General features: G+C 40.0%; 1 long non-coding RNA gene across 1 annotated transcript; it reads right to left on the reverse strand.

Moving 5' to 3' along the window:
* Nucleotides 1-8,766: 8,766 nt before the first annotated feature.
* Nucleotides 8,767-13,062, reverse strand: LOC126484592 (uncharacterized). The gene is made up of 2 exons (XR_007587886.1): nt 13,013-13,062; nt 8,767-9,271 (listed from the first exon to the last, which is right to left on the reverse strand). It is a non-coding gene; the product is annotated as an uncharacterized LOC126484592 (long non-coding RNA).
* Nucleotides 13,063-17,415: the final 4,353 nt, after the last annotated feature.

Here is a 17,415-nt window from a genome sequence, read left to right on the forward strand (position 1 = left end):
TTTGACATCTAAGGGATTGTGCACATTGATTGGGTACCAGAGGGACAAAGAGTGAATCAGCATTACTACATTAGCGTCCTGGCTACCCTACGTGAGCGAGTACGGAGAAAACGGAACGATTTGTGGAGAAAAAAGTCATGGATCCTTCACCAAGACAATGCCCCAGCTCACAGTGCGTTGTCAGTGAAGACGTTTTTGGCAAAACACAACATTCCCATCTTAGATCATCCACCCTACTCACCTGATTTGGCCCCCTGTGACTTTTTTCTTTTCCCTAAAGTCAAGTCAGCTTTGAAAGGAACTAGATTTGAGACTGTTGAAGCAGTAAAAGAAAAAGCGACGGAAGTAATGTATGGACTTACCGAAAATGATCTGCAGCATTGCTATGAACAGTGGAAAATTCGTATGGAGCGGTGTAGAGACCGAGGAGGAAAGTACATTGAAGGAGATAACATGAAATTGTAAATAATTGTAAATAAATGTTTTTTCCAGCATCAGTCCGGTTTTTTCTAGCCGCACCTCGAAAATGAAAAGGAAGAGCCAACCGCCCCGGAGAGGTGAATCTGAATGCAAAGACGTCTGACTTTACCGGTGTGCATTCAGACTCACCCTGCGCTTTCAGACTCACCCACTGCGGAGCTAACAGAAAGCTGACATAAAACAGAGATAGGTACCCAGATGTAACAAACGACAGCACAGATACACAAACTATGACGATACCATGATGACTATCGATGAGACTGTTTCACGCATCTCCCGAAGCGATATATCGCTGCTAAACTAAACAGAGGAACGTGAAACAGCAATGTATTTTGACAACATAGAACGGATACCTATTATCGGCAATCCGAAAGTACAGTTAATAGCAACGATAATAGTACCACCAATGAGCTGTTACAGCAATTACTGACAACTGTGAATGATATGAACACGAAATTCAATACAGTTACACAACAACTTAGTAACGTGAACGCAAAATGCAGCGATTTGTCGTAAGGTTTTTCAGATTTCACAAAAGGACAAAAACAGTTGTTGGATGATTTCCAGAACAGTGTCACACAAAAATTCAACGCTCTGACAGAGAATCTACACACGGAATTATCTGAAAATTTAAAGCAAACGAAAAAACAAAACAGGAGGTTATTTCTGACGTTAGAGAAAGTATTGTTGTTTTGAACGGAAAGGTAGGTTTAAGTAGTGACAATCAAGAACACGTAGAAAGTGAATTAAAGAAAATCACGGTCATGAATAATAATATAAGAGCAAATCATAACCAAATGTGTAGTACTATAAAGAAAGTGACCACTACTGCCAACACGCTACACAAGGACTATGAAGATTTACCATTGGCAGTGGAGGAGCTAACAATAAGAGTAGAAAGCTTGGAATTAGAATCTCAATGTGCCAAAAAAGAAAGAACTCAGATAGGAAAAAATAGACGACATAACTAAGAGACCAGAAGCAGGTAACTTATATCAAAGTAGTACATTAGCGCAGAAGATAGTATCTGAATGCAAAGCATAATATGTAAATGTGGTAGAAGAGGCCATGAAGAAAAGGGAAACCAAATCATCAAATGAAGTAGGTCAGGTTGCTAATATTCAACTACATGTGCCCAAGACGAATGCGTGTAATTGTTGTCCACATCTTGTCACAAGCCCGATAGTGAGCGCAAGTGAAGACTGTAAAATTCGTAATTTACCTACGGCAGTAACTACAACACAAGCGCAATTGCCACACAGTGCTCCGCACACTTGTAACGACACACTGATGTTAATGCCGCATGTTTAACATCCATCATCGCTGATGAAGGGTTGCTTAGACACAGGCAGTTTCCCACTATTCGGCAGATGGAGAGCTGAAGAACCTGGTAGTTTTTATCAGTGCGTTCCACAACGTACTTGCGCATAACTGGACAAAGGCTCTAAAGATAAGATTTGTTGTTGGTTAGACCCAAAGTGATGCTCTTCTGTGGGCCACTGAAATGGCAGAATGTTGTCACAGTTACGAGCAATCTCAACGTGCTTTATTAGATAAGTACTGGTCGGAAGCCGTTCAAGAAAGATTAAGACGTGAAGTCTTTAACCCGGCTCCATTTAATAGCAAGCATGGAAACTTGCGGTGTTATTTCGAGTAGTATTTAAATAAAACCAGATATTGGACCAATCCCATATCACAGGTGGATGTACTGAAGATATGAAAGAGCCAACTTCCGCCACACATAAGGCGCTATTACACCGTCAAATTTCTTTGTCCAATATCTTTGTCAAAGAAATTTGATGGTGTAATAGGGAACTTTGTCAAATGTCAAATATTTGATCAAATCTAAGGCCTCACTGAAGATATGATCAAAGAAGTCGCTTGTTTTTTCTTCACTTCAATGAGACATGTTACCACGTCTAGCGCTAGCATCGTTGCAGCGTTCTGTCATCTGTAGTGTTTTTATAAACATTGCCGGTAAATACAGGGTTATTACAAATGATTGAAGCGATTTCACAGCTCTACAACATCTTTATTATTTGAGATATTTTCACAATGCTTTGCACACACATACAAAAACTCAAAAAGTTTTTTTAGGCATTCACAAATGTTCGATATGTGCCCCATTAGTGATTCGGCAGACATCAAGCTGATAATCAAGTTCCTCCCACACTCGGCACAGCATGTCCCCATCAATGAGTTCGAAAGCATCGTTGATGCGAGCTCGCTGTTCTGGCACGTTTCTTGGTAGAGGAGATTTAAATACTGAATCTTTCACATAACCCCACAGAAAGAAATCGCATGGGGTTAAGTCGGGAGAGCGTGGAGGCCATGACATGAATTGCTGATCATGATCTCCATCACGACCGATCCATCGGTTTTCCAATCTCCTGTTTAAGAAATGCCGAACATCATGATGGAAGCGTGGTGGAGCACCATCCTGTTGAAAGATGAAGTCGGCGCTGTCGTTCTCCAGTTGTGGCATCAGCCAATTTTCCAGTATGTCCAGATACACGTGTCCTGTAACTTTTCGCAGAAGAAAAAGGGGCTGTAAACTTTAAACCGTGATATTGCAGAAAACACGTTAACTTTTGGTGAATTGCGAATTTGCTGCACGAATGCGTGAGGATTCTCTACCGCCCAGATTCGCACATTGTGTCTGTTCACTTCACCATTAAAAAAAAATGTTGCTTCATCACTAAAAACAAGTTTCGCACTGAACGCATCCTCTTCCATGAGCTGTTGCAACCGCACCGAAAATTCAAAGCGTTTGACTTTGTCATCTGGTGTCAGAGCTTGTAGCAATTGTAAACGGTAAGGCTTCTGCTTTAGCCTTTTCCGTAAGATTTTCCAAACCGTCGGCTGTGGTACGTTTAAGCTCCCTGCTTGCTTTATTCATCGACTTCCGCGGGCTGCACGTGAAACTTGCCCGCACGCGTTCAACCGTTTCTTCGCTCACTGCAGGCCGACCCGTTGATTTCCCCTTACAGATGTATCCAGAAGCTTTAAACTGCGCATACCATCGCCGAATGGAGTTAGCAGTTGGTGGATCTTTGTTGAACTTCGTCCTGAAGTGTCGTTGCACTGCTATGACTGACTGATGTGAGTGCATTTCAAGCACGACATACGCTTTCTCGGCTCCTGTCGCCATTTTGTCTCACTGTGCTCTCGAGCGCTCTGGCGGCAGAAACCTGAAGTGCGGCTTCAGCCGAACAAAACTTTATGAGTTTTTCTACGTATCTGTAGTGTGTCGTGACCATATGTCAATGAATGGAGCTACAGTGAATTTATGAAATCGCTTCAATCATTTGTAATAGCTCTGTACATTTGGTGTGTACCGACAATTACGAAATCAATAGAGTGTATGAAGCTGATGAGGCGCTTTACAACGTGAGGCACCTGAATACAAAAATATATTAAGAAGATTGGAAACCTGACCTGACCTGACCTGACCTAACCTAACCTAACCTAACCCAACACTCTCCTGTAGCAAGGAATCGGAGTGTTACAGTGAGCCTGTCTTCTGCAGATATAGCAGTTCTTAAGTGAGTATTGTGCTTTATGATATGAGGATTTACCTCACTGAGCACATACCGGAATGTATGCTCATCCTTTCTCAAATAATTGATGTACGACTTGACGTTCTCCACTATAAGCTCACATAACAAGTTTTGTTTAATGCTTTTATCGTGTCGTCGTAAAACCCACGGCTTCACCCAGGTACGTTTCATTTTTCCCCCCACATCTCTTCCGCATGTGCACACAGTGCAATTGTGGTACATGCAACAGCTGCGGTTAATAACTAAAGTGTAACACCCGTTTTTAGCGCCACGTCAAAGATCTTTGTCAAATATATTTGGCGATTATTTGATCACATCTTTGATCAAGTCTTTGACAAAGAAATTTGATAGTGTAATACTGGCCTAAGGGAAAAATTAGTAACTACACCAGATCAGGACACACTGTACTTTTTGTCAGTTTTGGGTTACATTGAGCTAATTTATGAAGAGGTACTATGGCAACATAAAGCAGCAGATAAACTAATACCTCAACCCGTCCTTGGGAACCAACCTTTAAACAATAATGTTAGTACACAACAAGTATGGCAACCGTATCCGACACGGTATATACAAAAACGGAATTAATATGGCAATGGAAATGTGTCAAACAAAAGATTTAAGCGAGGTCATCAGTAAAACAGGAACAATTGCAACAGACAAGCGAACTACGGTCCGCCAGTACCAAGCCATCCGCTGCGCGTCAGTAGTAACAGCTAGCCGTTGCCGTGGGAAGCGGTCAGCAACAATCAAAAGCCGAGCACTGTGCTGCAGCCAACCTTTGGACAACAAAATAGCGCGAACCATAATTTCGCAACTAGGAATACAAATTCGCGCGAAGGTGGGTCACGTGCAGCCAATGACACGAATTGGCGTGAACATAGCGCACACTGTACAGCTTGCTGAAATTACTACGTTCACCGAGGTCAATGCACCTGCACTGGGGGAAAACTCCAATCGGTCGCTGTGAGGCCCCACACTGCTGACCAGGTAAGGGAGTGGGGACATACACTTACAAACACGTTTTATGAGATACGACGAAGAAGGTGACACGAAATATGATTTATACCGACATGAGGAGGAAGTTCAGGAAACCTTGTACGAAGAGCAAGCATTAGTAAAGACAACGATATTAGACATGGAAGGACACTTAGTTCTAGACACAGGTGCAACAAGGCCTAACATAATACAGATAATTTTTTCCAGGAGTTAAAGAAAAGAGATATAATTCCCACGTTCCCAGTGCAGAATTGTAGAATACAGACGGCCACTGAAAACAAATCAAAAGTAGCGAAGTTACAAGCACTTATTCCATCGAAAATAGGGCACTTAACTGCCAAATGTAATTTCCTCGTCATTGACAAATTAACAGTAAATTGTTTGATTGAGATGGACACGTTTAGGACTAATGGGACGCAAATTGATATAGGAAGTGGTAATGCTACTTCAGCGCAAACGAACAGGTATTCTCTGTCGATTTAATAAAAACGTCAGACAAGAAGAGATTTTTACTTATATTTTGATGTATAAAGTAGCAGGTAAGTGAAATTGAGAGGGATCTTATAACGATGCAGAGCTTCGCTCGACGCGAAGAGCGGCGAAGGAGAGCATAACAAGGTGAGCTACGTCAGCAGACGAGGTGAAAGCAGTGTGCGATTTGCAGGGGGGGGATGGGGGGGATTTCCCCCCCTCTGCATCAGACCATCCCCTCCTCTGGTTTTAGTTTATGCATCCCAACCTGGGATTTTTATTTCCTACGCACTGGAAATTTGTGGAGCCGAACACTGAAAGTTTTTAATACAGTCTTATTATTAGTACCATTAATATGTTTGCTTATTAATTTTGAAAAAGTGTTATGTAGTAATTAAGCATTTCAAAATATTTAGAACTAAATCATCGTTCTCATGTTGTTATTGTTGCTTTTGTCTAAGATGCGTCATCCGTTTACTTGCGAGGGAAGTAGTGTGGCAGTCATACCGCAGCAGTCGTACCGGAGAGTTGGGTGAGCTGGGGGTTGAAATTCCTACCCGTGCCCTGACACAGGGTGGTGACCGGCCCGGTACCTGTGCGAACATTTACCGTTGGGCCACCTTCTGGCAAAGGTATGGCGCGGTCTAACGCGCCTGGGACGAAAGCACAAAGTAGTGCGACACTGCGAAGTGAGCAACGGTACCTACCAGACGGGATCGGACAGTCAGACTTAGCTAGTCGAGAACCACGTGGGTGGAGCTTAACACAGGTTCCCCAGCATCGCGTACTCCAAATTAGTTGGTGCCGTTCGTTTGTTGCCTCGCGTCCGCCAAACACAGACGATCTTCACACGTTCCCGCTTCAGTAGCTTCATTAGTAAGTTGAGTGCGTCCGGGCCTGTAAGAACTACGGAATTTCAGGATGACATTCAAACAAAGCAAAATTTCTGATTTCCTTAAGAGCAGTGCATTACCTGATACGTGTACAAACTGTGACAGTCAGGATACTAACAGTGGTGCTTAAAGGGTTAGAATAGACAGTGAAAGTAAAAAAGAAAACGGTAATGATGGTGCTAATACAGGGGAAGAGACTGGATCTCCGGTGACTGAATACTGTGTCACGTCTCAAGGTAGGAATGGGAGTAACAATACTCTTGAGATTATAGTAGGATATTATGTTGCCTTATCAAGTTTTCAAAACTGGCAAAAGACTAAGCCGTGGCTGTCCGTAAATGACAAAAACTTAGTAATATGCACAGTGTGTTCACAAGTTCGTGAACTGAAGGAGGAAAGCAGTAAACGTGTGCGTATCGATAACGCGTTTTTAGCTGGTGGTGTTTCTGCTAATAACGCCAAAAAACTAAATGATAAAATCGGGGATCATGAAGTGCGTAGAAATTATGAGTAGAAAAGAAAAGAAAAGTTAAGAAAAATGCGTGAGTGAAAGTGAAAAGTTGTGGGGAAAACAGCATCAAGAAAATGTAATCGCAACTGCTTCGTTGTTCAGATCTGCATATGTAATAGCTAAACAGAAATTACCATTCAAATCGTATCCTGCAGTAATCGAAATACAAAATCTTAATGGTTTATTGAATGTAGCGTGCTTCATTCTGACCATGCATGCCGAAATATCATTATGTTTGTAGGAGAAGAAATGGAAAAGAATCTTGCTCACTTCCTTGTAGAATCGAGTACAAACTTTAGTATCATTATGGACGAAAGTACAACGGTTTGCAATAAGACTTGTTTAATAATATATTTACGTTTGTCCCTTGTGGGAGTTGCTTGCAATTATTTTTTTGACATTGTTGAATTAGAAAGTGGGACAGGAGAATGCATTTTCAACACACTGTTAGCAGCTCTTGAAAAGTATGGCATTACAAATGATGTACTAAAAAACCACCTTGTAGGTATTGCAACAGATGGTACCTCAACAGTGCTTGCACCTTACAAAGGGGTAGCCACTCTACTGCGTAGTCATTTGCATAAGGATTTAACTGTCATTCATTGTATGAACCACAAAATGGAATTAGCTGTCCACCATGTTATGAATGAAAATTCCTTATATTCTGTGTTTTCTCGAAGTCCCAAAAATCAGAGACTACTACAAAGTGTTTCACAAGAATTATCCTCGCAGCTATTAAAACTAGGCCGTATATTTCGCGTACGTTGGGTTGCTTCCTCATTTAATGCTGTTCGAGCTCTTCTTGAAAGTCACACTTCTCTTGTCCATCTTTTTTGAAAAACTGAGACATGATAGTTCCCGATCAACTCAGGAGAGATCTAAATTGAAGGTTTACTAAAACATCTCACAAAGTGGTTGCTTGTAATGAAATTAGTTGTGCTTTATGAGGCCCTAGAAGTTCTGCAAGTATTATCATTCTTTATGCCGAACAGAAATTCTTCAATCCTTAAAGCAAAACAGGGAATTGACGTAGCTATAAGAACTCTTGAAACACTGAAAACAAATGACTCGCCACGAATTAGGATGATAGTACAAGAGTTGGAGGAAAAGCGCACATACAAAGGGGTATTAATTAAAGAACCATCTTGTGATGAATGTAACAGATTTCAGACATTTCGGAAGAAATTTTTTCAGTCTTTGGTAGACAATATAAAAAACCGCTTTGAGAACCTGGATTTCTTTTCGGATGTAGCCGTATTAAATTCAGATACATGGCCTTCAGATGATTATGAACGTGTGTTTTATCGTGACATGTCAATTTCTCGCTTGTGTAATAAGGTGGATTTTAAATTACGTGAAAGCACGTGTGCGTCACTAGTTAAAGAAAGAAAATCCTCAACACATGCCCAATTCTGTGAAGGAACTTGTGAAAGATGTCAAAGTTGTACCTATATCTACGGCTGAATGTGAACGCGGATTTAGTGCCATGAATTTAACACTGACTGATCAGAGAAATCACTTACAAATTCCGACACTTTGAAATCTACTTTTCATTTGAATAAATGGACCTCCACTGCATTGCTTCGATGCAGAAAAATTTGCAGCAAGGTGGATCAAGTCTCAGCACCATAGCGCCCTTGACAAACCAACATGCAAACTCTCGAATCTTCAGGGGCAGTCTCATTCCTCTCGTCTCTTCAACTAAACTCCATAAGTTAAAATGACAATTATATACTGTAGTACTAGCTGAACCGGCCACACTTTGCTGTGGCTTTGTCATAATACGATGATTTAACAAATTAACATTCACTTATATTTTCAGAGTGTTAAAATTAAGCACAAAACAACACAAAAATTTTAATTTTACATTTTATTCATCTCATATATTAGTATAGTTTGAGTATCGCATATTACACGAATCATTTACAAAGTTGTGAATTAACACCATATGTAGATTTATTAATTTTATAAATGAGGTAAATCAACTTTTCCCACTCCCCATATTCTCCTGCCCTTCTCTCTGTCCATCTGCTTCTCTCCTCTATCACCTCCTACCCCCTCCGTCACTCTCCCCTTCACTAAGGTCAATTTCTCTCCCCCTCTAAGTCAATCTCCTCCTCCCCTCTCTTTCTGCCCCTGTGACATCCAACATTTACATATTGAAAGCAGTAATTTGCGTCTACAATTGCCATAAGGACAATGCTGAATGTTTTTTTGTAGTTGATGTATTCACTTCCAGTATTCGGAGGACACATAATTTGCACATTTTTGCCATATATGGCTCCTCTGCAGTGAGGGAAATTCCACTTCACTTCGAAATTTCTTGCTACCTTCTGCCATTCTTCAGTATCCTTTGGAATCTGAAAAGTAAAACATACTCATTACTACCCCTATTTTTTCAGACTGATGACAGAGAGGACACAGTATCAAAAGATGACGGCGATGTAGCTCTTGAAGAACATGTACCTCCCACATATGTCAAGCACATATTTTCAAATGTTCTTTTTAATGCGGCCTTGGGGGAGTATGATCAGCAAACTCCGAGCATCGAAACATTGCTTGCAAAACCTAGCTGTGAAATTGTATATGGGGGAATTAATAATTGTGACGAATTTGTTCAAACAGAAACAGAAGAGTTCGAATTAGTTCGATTTTAGAAATAACTATTTTAACAGTTCTTTAATATCCACTGTAATTTGCTTAAAAATGCCAATAAAACATTACTTAAATGAAATCAGTATTGAATGTAGCGTGCTTACCTTTATGTAATTCTTCAACACCAATGAAATATGATACTTTAAATAAGTACATTAGTGACTTGTATGAATCGCCAGTGGCTAAAAATCGTAATGTGATGGCCCATCGAATTCTTGGTGAAATACTGTCTTGGCAGTTATTATCTTTCTTTACAATAAGAGGTGTAGTTAACTGCAGCAAGTAATTAAAGTCTTCAGTCGACATTCTCGTAAAATTACTAAATAATGCACCATCGTCTGCTTCTAGTTCCTAGGATACTATTTCGTGGACCTTCTTTAAATACTTTTCTCTTCCACCATCGTTTTCTTTTCCTTTGTTTTTCATTTCCGTTGTTAACCGCCAGTGCAAGTACCAAGTAGGTCGCCGCTGAGATCACTTTATCATCCATTATACAGCAAGACCGACACACGTGTGGCACAAATTCTGTTGCTTTGGTATAAGTTAACCTGCCGCACGCAACATACGCCGCAAGATGTTGCCTGTTGTAGCATGCTACAAGACGACGCACGCCACATTTCTGTAGCATGCCACAATGTTGCAAGACGTAGCCCCAGCGTAACGAGGTTTTAGAGCCAGGTCTGTTTTGTATGGTGAATGTGATGTGTTGCGTACGAAACTAAAACCTGCAATCAGATCCAAACGTCTTGGAAAACTGTGAAGAGGTGTCATCCTGCAGCAAGATGACGCTCGCCCACATTCTGCCAAACGGACAGCCGACGCAATAAAGGAGTTGAGATTCGAGGTGCTGGAACATCCACCATACAGTCCAGACCTGGCTCCAAGCAATTTTCACATGTTTGGACCCTTAACGGAAGCACTACAGGGAAGAAGATTTGAAAGTGATGAAGACGTCATTGCTGCGGTGCAAAATTGGTTGCAGATGCAACCGATGAACGTATTTTCTGATGAAATAAAAAAACTCGTAAAACATCGGGAAAACTGCATTGAAGTCCAGGGAGGTTACGTAGAAAAATAGCGCATGTTTCAGTTTTCCATCGTCAGAATAAGTACAGCTTTTCACAAATGTGCCTTTACTCTTTGAATTTCCCTCGTATACCTGTATGCAGATGATTTTGTAAATAAGCTTTACCTATAATGTACTTTTAAAGATATGACAAGGGATGCATACGCGTGAATAGTGATTTTCGGCATTAACATCTATTTATAAATAACTGTTTAACAATGGGTAACGCCACGGTCCAAGCTAGTAACATATAGAATTATACTCACTCCCTAAGACATCCCCCCCACTGGTAAAACTACAAATCGCACGCTGGGTGAAAGCAACAACTCGCGCGCATGTGAATGTAAACACGGCCGCAGGAGAATTAATTCTTAGACAGTTGACGTGATAAACGACCGCCAGCTAAAGCAATTTAACGCAACTCGCCCACACACATATTTATATGAATTATATACATATAGGAAGAAAGAAGGAATAACTATAACGTGAACTATATATGTTGAACTAAGGAACTGTACGAGAGACTATGAGTAATATCTACATAAGATGATAATGTTAACCTACTACAAACAGATATGTAAAGGCGTTTACAGAAAGTGTACTACAGGACATATAACACATATTTAAGGATATGGACGATGAGAGCTGAGATGAAAGCAGGATACAGCGATAGAAGCACATTTATCTCAAGCATTATAGAATTTTGTAGATACTTTTCTTTACAGGGTAAAGGTAAGTGAAGCTGGTGATGTACTGGACGGAACAGGCGAATAAAACGGCTGCATACTGACATAAAGGAATGACTGCATCAATGGCCACTGAGCTACTACACATTTAGTTTTAAGTTAGTTTTTAAGTTTTTCCTTTCAGCGACACGGCGTGAAGGAGGAGATGATAAGCTTCGAGAGTGGCATGGTTCCCTACAAAGTTTAACGGGCCGCACCTCAAGTGAGTAAAATTTAGTTGTAAGAAATATTGTATATATATTTATATATAAGTGATATGAATGAACGATTCAAAGTAAACGCAGTATCAGTCCGGTAAGCGACGTCGTAATGATATATGGTTGATGCTACCGAACAAATAAAGGGCCGACCTACACACAGGGTACAGTCACTGCTCCAGAAACCCGCAACACCCATTTGTCTCTTTATAATATGTATATGTAAGTGAGCATTATAAACACCATTATTATTTCTACACGTAGAATGAGAACTTAAGTTACACGTCGTCAAAAGTAAACTGTGCATTTCATGTAGTAGGAACATAACAAGAATCTACAATGAACAATGCTGATTGAGAATCTTCATGTAACACGATATATTAGTTATACTTCCTTTCCTTAGTAACCCAATGGGCCTATAGTCAAATAGATTCCTTCCTTTATTCCTAGAGGCGATGCTAAATATAGTGTATTTTAAGTAAATGCTGATGCTTTCTCACCTGCTCCATAAATAAATAACAAGCTCCTATGAATAATGTGAAAGGAGTTATGTATAATATTTATTATGTAAAGATTTGTCATACCCAAACATACGTATCTATATGTTTATGTGGATGATCGCTGTTAGATGAGATTACGCATATTTATTCTATAATCTGAATGTGAATGAGCCTATTATTTACAAACTAATGTGATATGACTGTTTGTGCAAATAATCAAAATGACTGCTTATGAAGTAAGTGTGAGTGGAATGTCAGAAATAATATGTAACAAAAGTATGTATTAAAATTGTAACTATGTAGATAATGGTTTGTTTAAAGAGTAACAGCATTGGAAAGCAGGCACTTTGTGCAAAATAAGTGAATAATAGAGTTGGACGGCAATTCGGCAAGGAACCCGTGTAAAAGTGACTTTTTTTTATGTGAAGTGTGTTGACGCTTAGTACGCGTGTGCAAACCTACTACACTCAATTCTGAATAAATGGAGAAATATTTTATAAAGACCTTATCTCTTCGTCGGGTTCTGATCGACGGATTTCCTCTCCGCTGAACATGCGCGTTACCATGGGTAAACAATGGGTCCCGGGCCGTAAAATTGGAGGTCTTCTGTCACAGCATCGAAATTACCCCAAAGCACGCTCATCGTCTCCAAGAAACGAACAAATTATTTGTGGGGGACTCCAAGGCGACTTCGCTGTTACACTCCGCGTGAAATGGACACGCACGAGTTAAAAGTATTCAGCAAGGACGCAAACGTTTAAGTGCCAGTGCAGGCCGCCAAATACTTGCCACGCGCATGGGCGCAATAGTGAAAGAGGCTTGACCAAACGTTGTTGATTACGCACAATATTGTACCCCTTTTCTTATAACTAGTTTTTCTTTTATTATATGTAGACATCATAAGCTAAAGCTGACATCTCCATTTAACATGACATACCTCTACCTGCAAGTCCGAGAAACAAAGGGCTTTGACCTGCTCCCCACATGGGTAATAGACAGCAACCAATTAATCATATGATACTGCCTAAGGCCGGTATTGCACTATCATATTTCTTTGTCAAAGTTGATATGTCAAAGAAATTTGATAGTAATAGGGAACTTTGTCAAATGTCGCCTGTTGTCAAATAAATATGATCAAATCTAGTGCCTCGCCGTAGATTTGAACATAAAGTCGTTATTCTTCTGTTCACTGCAATGTGAAATGTAACCGCTTGGAGCGCTAGCGTCGCTACAGCTATCTGAAGTCTCTGTAGTGTTTGTAAATATGGCTTCAAAGTTGGTGTGTTCCTTCGACTCCTTGTTTTTTAATAAAATTGCCTCGACAAGAGTGTGGGTGAGCAAGGGGATGCTGTTAATTGTGTGTTGATGGGCAAGTGGAAAATGCTGCAGGAGACATCATGTCCACAATCACAGCTACATCCAGGAAGCTTTTCAGCAAGCCGGAGTAGAGAATAGAAAATAAGAAATTCGTTCTTAGCTTTCCATCCTACTTTGTTTATTCTTGTACTCTAGATGCCACTAGTTAAAAAGCGCTTCTTCTGTTTCGTACTTTTTATTAATTTTGTAATTGTTGGACACTAATTCCACTAATTATTCTAAAATAAAAATAGATCTTATCGCTCATATAGCGTACTAAACATTTATTTACATTCACATATTTCCTCTTCAGTGCTTTATAAATCGCTTCACACCTTTCTGGAAATATTGTAGTTAATGTGTAATGTGATATTCGAGTGCCGTATTGTAAACTAGAGTAGCTCTTTCCTGTTTCAAGAAACACCAGTGTCGCATGTTGCCTGTCTTCTGCACTTATAGCATTTCTCAGAAGAGTATTCTTTTTTGTAATATGAGAAGCCACTTTGCTGAGCAAATACTGAAATACACTCTCATCCATTCATAAGTATTTTATGTCCACAAGCAGGTCTCATAATATATACATACACTAAGATTTAATGGATGGACTGTATGATCGGCAGCCACAGAACATTAGTTGTAACATCAGCGTAACTTAATAGTCACTTCCTTTATATAGAACAATTGACTTTTTGTTAAGCACCAAGTTGCTGCAAAATACGGTTTGTGTGACTTTGGTATGGTGCATTGTATTTTTCTTATGTTGTGAGGTAGACTGTTCATGGCACCAAATTTAGTTTCAACAACATTCATGCTTTAATTCCAGTACCGCAAGTAGTAATTATCTCTCATTTCATGCCGATTCATACACTTTGTGTTAGCTGTTGGGCTGCCTCCCAGCATGGTTATTGCAAAATCGACCAACAGAACTAACACACCAGATATGTTCAATAATGCTCATGTCTGGGGAAAGTGGTGGGCAGCGGAAGTGTTTAAATTGGGAGGAGTGATCCTGGAGCCATTCTGTAGCAATTCTCTGTGTGTGGAACTGCCCAAGTCCGTCGGAAACGACAATGAACATGAATGGATGCAGGTGATCAGGCAGGAAGCTTACATACATGTCACCTGTCAGAGTCATGTCTACACGTATCAGGGGTCCCACGCCCCACACCATTTTAGAGCCTCCACCAGCTTGAACAGTCCCTTGATGACATGCACGGTCCATGGATTCATGAGGTTGTCTCCATACCTGTGTACCTCCATCCACTCAATACAATTTGAAACGAGACTTGTCTGACCAAGCAACATGTTTCCAGTCATCAACAGTCCAATGTCGATGTTGACGGTCCCAGGCAAGGCATACAGCTTTGTGTCATGCAGTCATCAAGGGTACACAAGTGGGCTCTGAAAGCCTATATCGATGATGTTTCGTTGAATGGTTCGCACGCTGACACTTGCTGATGGTCCAGCATTCAAATCTGCAGCAATTTGCGGAAAGGTAGCACTTCTGTCAAGCTGAACGATTCTCTTCAGTCATCATTAGTCTCTTTCGTGCCGGATCTTTTTCCGGCCGCAGCGATGTCAGAGATTTGATGTTTTACCGGATTCCTGATATTCACGGTACACTCTTAAAATGATCGTACAGGAAAATCCCACTTAATCGATATCTCGGAGATGATGTGTGCCATCGCTCGTGCTCCAACTGTAACATCACGTTCAAACTCACTTAAGTCTTGATAACCTGCCACTGTAGCAGCAGTAACCGATCTAACAACTGCGCCAGACACTTCTTGTCTTACATAGGTGTTGCCGACCACAGTGCCGTATTCTGCTGTTTACGCATCTCTGTATATGAATTCGCGTGCCTATACCAGTTTCTTTGGCACTTCAGTGTTTAATCAAGAAAGAATTGGCACTACATTTTATCAGGAATTAGGAAATGACAATGGAGATAAGTGTGTAATGCCCCTAAGTAATGTAATATAATTGTAATATTACGGCTGCGAATACCAGCGATGACACGCTCCGGAATTTGATACGGCAAGGCTCTTTGCTCTGACGACAAAGCTCTTTGCTGAAAAAAAAGAGGAGCATCTATGTTTTCTTGTAATTGTTGGAAATAAGTAATGCCAATTGGACATAGTATTTTTGTTGTTGTTGGACATACTTTTGCATATAGAAGTAATGTGTAGTGCAGAGGTCAACATGTATCAAGAGTAAAAAATTGAATTTGTGGAAAAGATAAATTTCTTTTACAAACTTTTATTCGATGTTGGATACCCGTACCTTCAAATAAAAAACAAAAAAACTGTTAGTGTGTTTTGCAATGCAGTGGGAAGTGATTTCTTCGCAAATTAACAATACTGGGCGAATCTGGTACTATCATGGTCCGAACAATGCGCAATATTTCGCCCTCAGCTTGTGTGTTCAAGACGTTCCCTAAGCATCCAGTTTGTTAGTCAGAAGATACCACACTGCCACTGTTCGTTCAACTATATCATTTTGAAAGTGTTTCCCAGAAAATCTTACGGCGACTGTGAGTACATCTGTGGCCAAGAGAGAGGTGTAGTCTTCATCATGAGTTGTACCAGTTTTCTCCAACCTTGTCTGGCGTTCTCTGAGAACTGGAGAAGCGGAAACCCCTGTCCACCAACTCGTGCTGTACCTAACCCGTTCTCTCCTTACAGCAGCCACAACAAAAACATACTCATTTTTTATCTTAGACAGGTAAAAATAGTGTATGCATCTAGCCAAAAAATTCAAAATAGAGTTTTTTTAATGCAATACCTGTCTTATCTTTGTCAAAGACAAAAGGTCAAAGAGCAAGCAAGTTAATTAATTAATAATATTTTCATTACAACGCAGAAGCAGTCTCATGTTAAATGAGCAATCTATTAGGCATCAGTCAAGATATTTCAGCAAATCGTTTAGGAAAATCGTTGCTAACTTTTTGAGATTAGCTGAACTTGAGGTTGGAACAGCCAACAGCATAGCCTAGTGAATGGATTACAGTTATTGCTTTCTGGCTTAAATTTGAAAATCAAAAATTTAATCGGTATTGGTACAGACAACACTTCCATTATGACAGGAACCATGAATGGTATTCATCGATTGCTTAAAAATGAAATCAGTAATGAAAACTTAATACTAGTACACTGTGTATCCCACTCCTTGAAATGTCATATGTCTTGCAAGAAACTTTACCTATGAAAATCGATTTTCTAATTCGTGAAACATTTAATTGGTTAAGTCATTAATCGAGCTGACATATTTATTATAAAGATTTATAGGCCCTATATAACGATGAACTATTAATCAGAGCCTTTAGAGATTACTCAACTATGCAACAGTGGATGGCTTTCCATCGAGTCATTTGTATGTGGCGTTTTGGAGCGTGTAGTAAATTAAAACTTAGTGTTTCAAGTTGCCACAGGAAATTAACACTGTTACACAGCAGAAATGTTGTACAGCATGTATAGTGGCTCACAAACCATCTATAGTTTACTTGTATCAAGTCACTAGAGCTGGCGGCTCAAGCGGTGAATAAACTTTGTGATAGCAACGATGTTGAAATAACCAAACATTACAAAGACCTGATTACATTAACTGAGTTTATAAGTGGATGCATCCTGAACTCTACAAACAGAGGTAACTTACTGACACAAAATATTATTAGTTACGTTGCTCCATCATTGTACGTGTATGGGGGTATGCTTTTGAGACAAAGGTAAGTGAATATAACATAACGTGTAAAGTGGCACAATAAGTCAAACAGCCTTGCTTAAGTTTTACTCTGAAATCTATCAACTAATTACAACCAAAACTGACCACGAGCTTCTTAGTTCTACAGAAGATGCCAATGTATTTTGTACAAGAAACCCATTAGGTTATTAACCCATCAGTTGTCGAAATAGCGCAGAAATTTAAGATCAATGCAACACCAACTGATAAACTTATGTCTCAAAACCGAATTATTGTCCATTCACA

The sequence above is a fragment of the Schistocerca serialis genome, chromosome 6, assembly GCF_023864345.2.
Source record: "Schistocerca serialis cubense isolate TAMUIC-IGC-003099 chromosome 6, iqSchSeri2.2, whole genome shotgun sequence".
Classification (NCBI taxonomy): Eukaryota; Metazoa; Arthropoda; class Insecta; order Orthoptera; family Acrididae; genus Schistocerca; species Schistocerca serialis.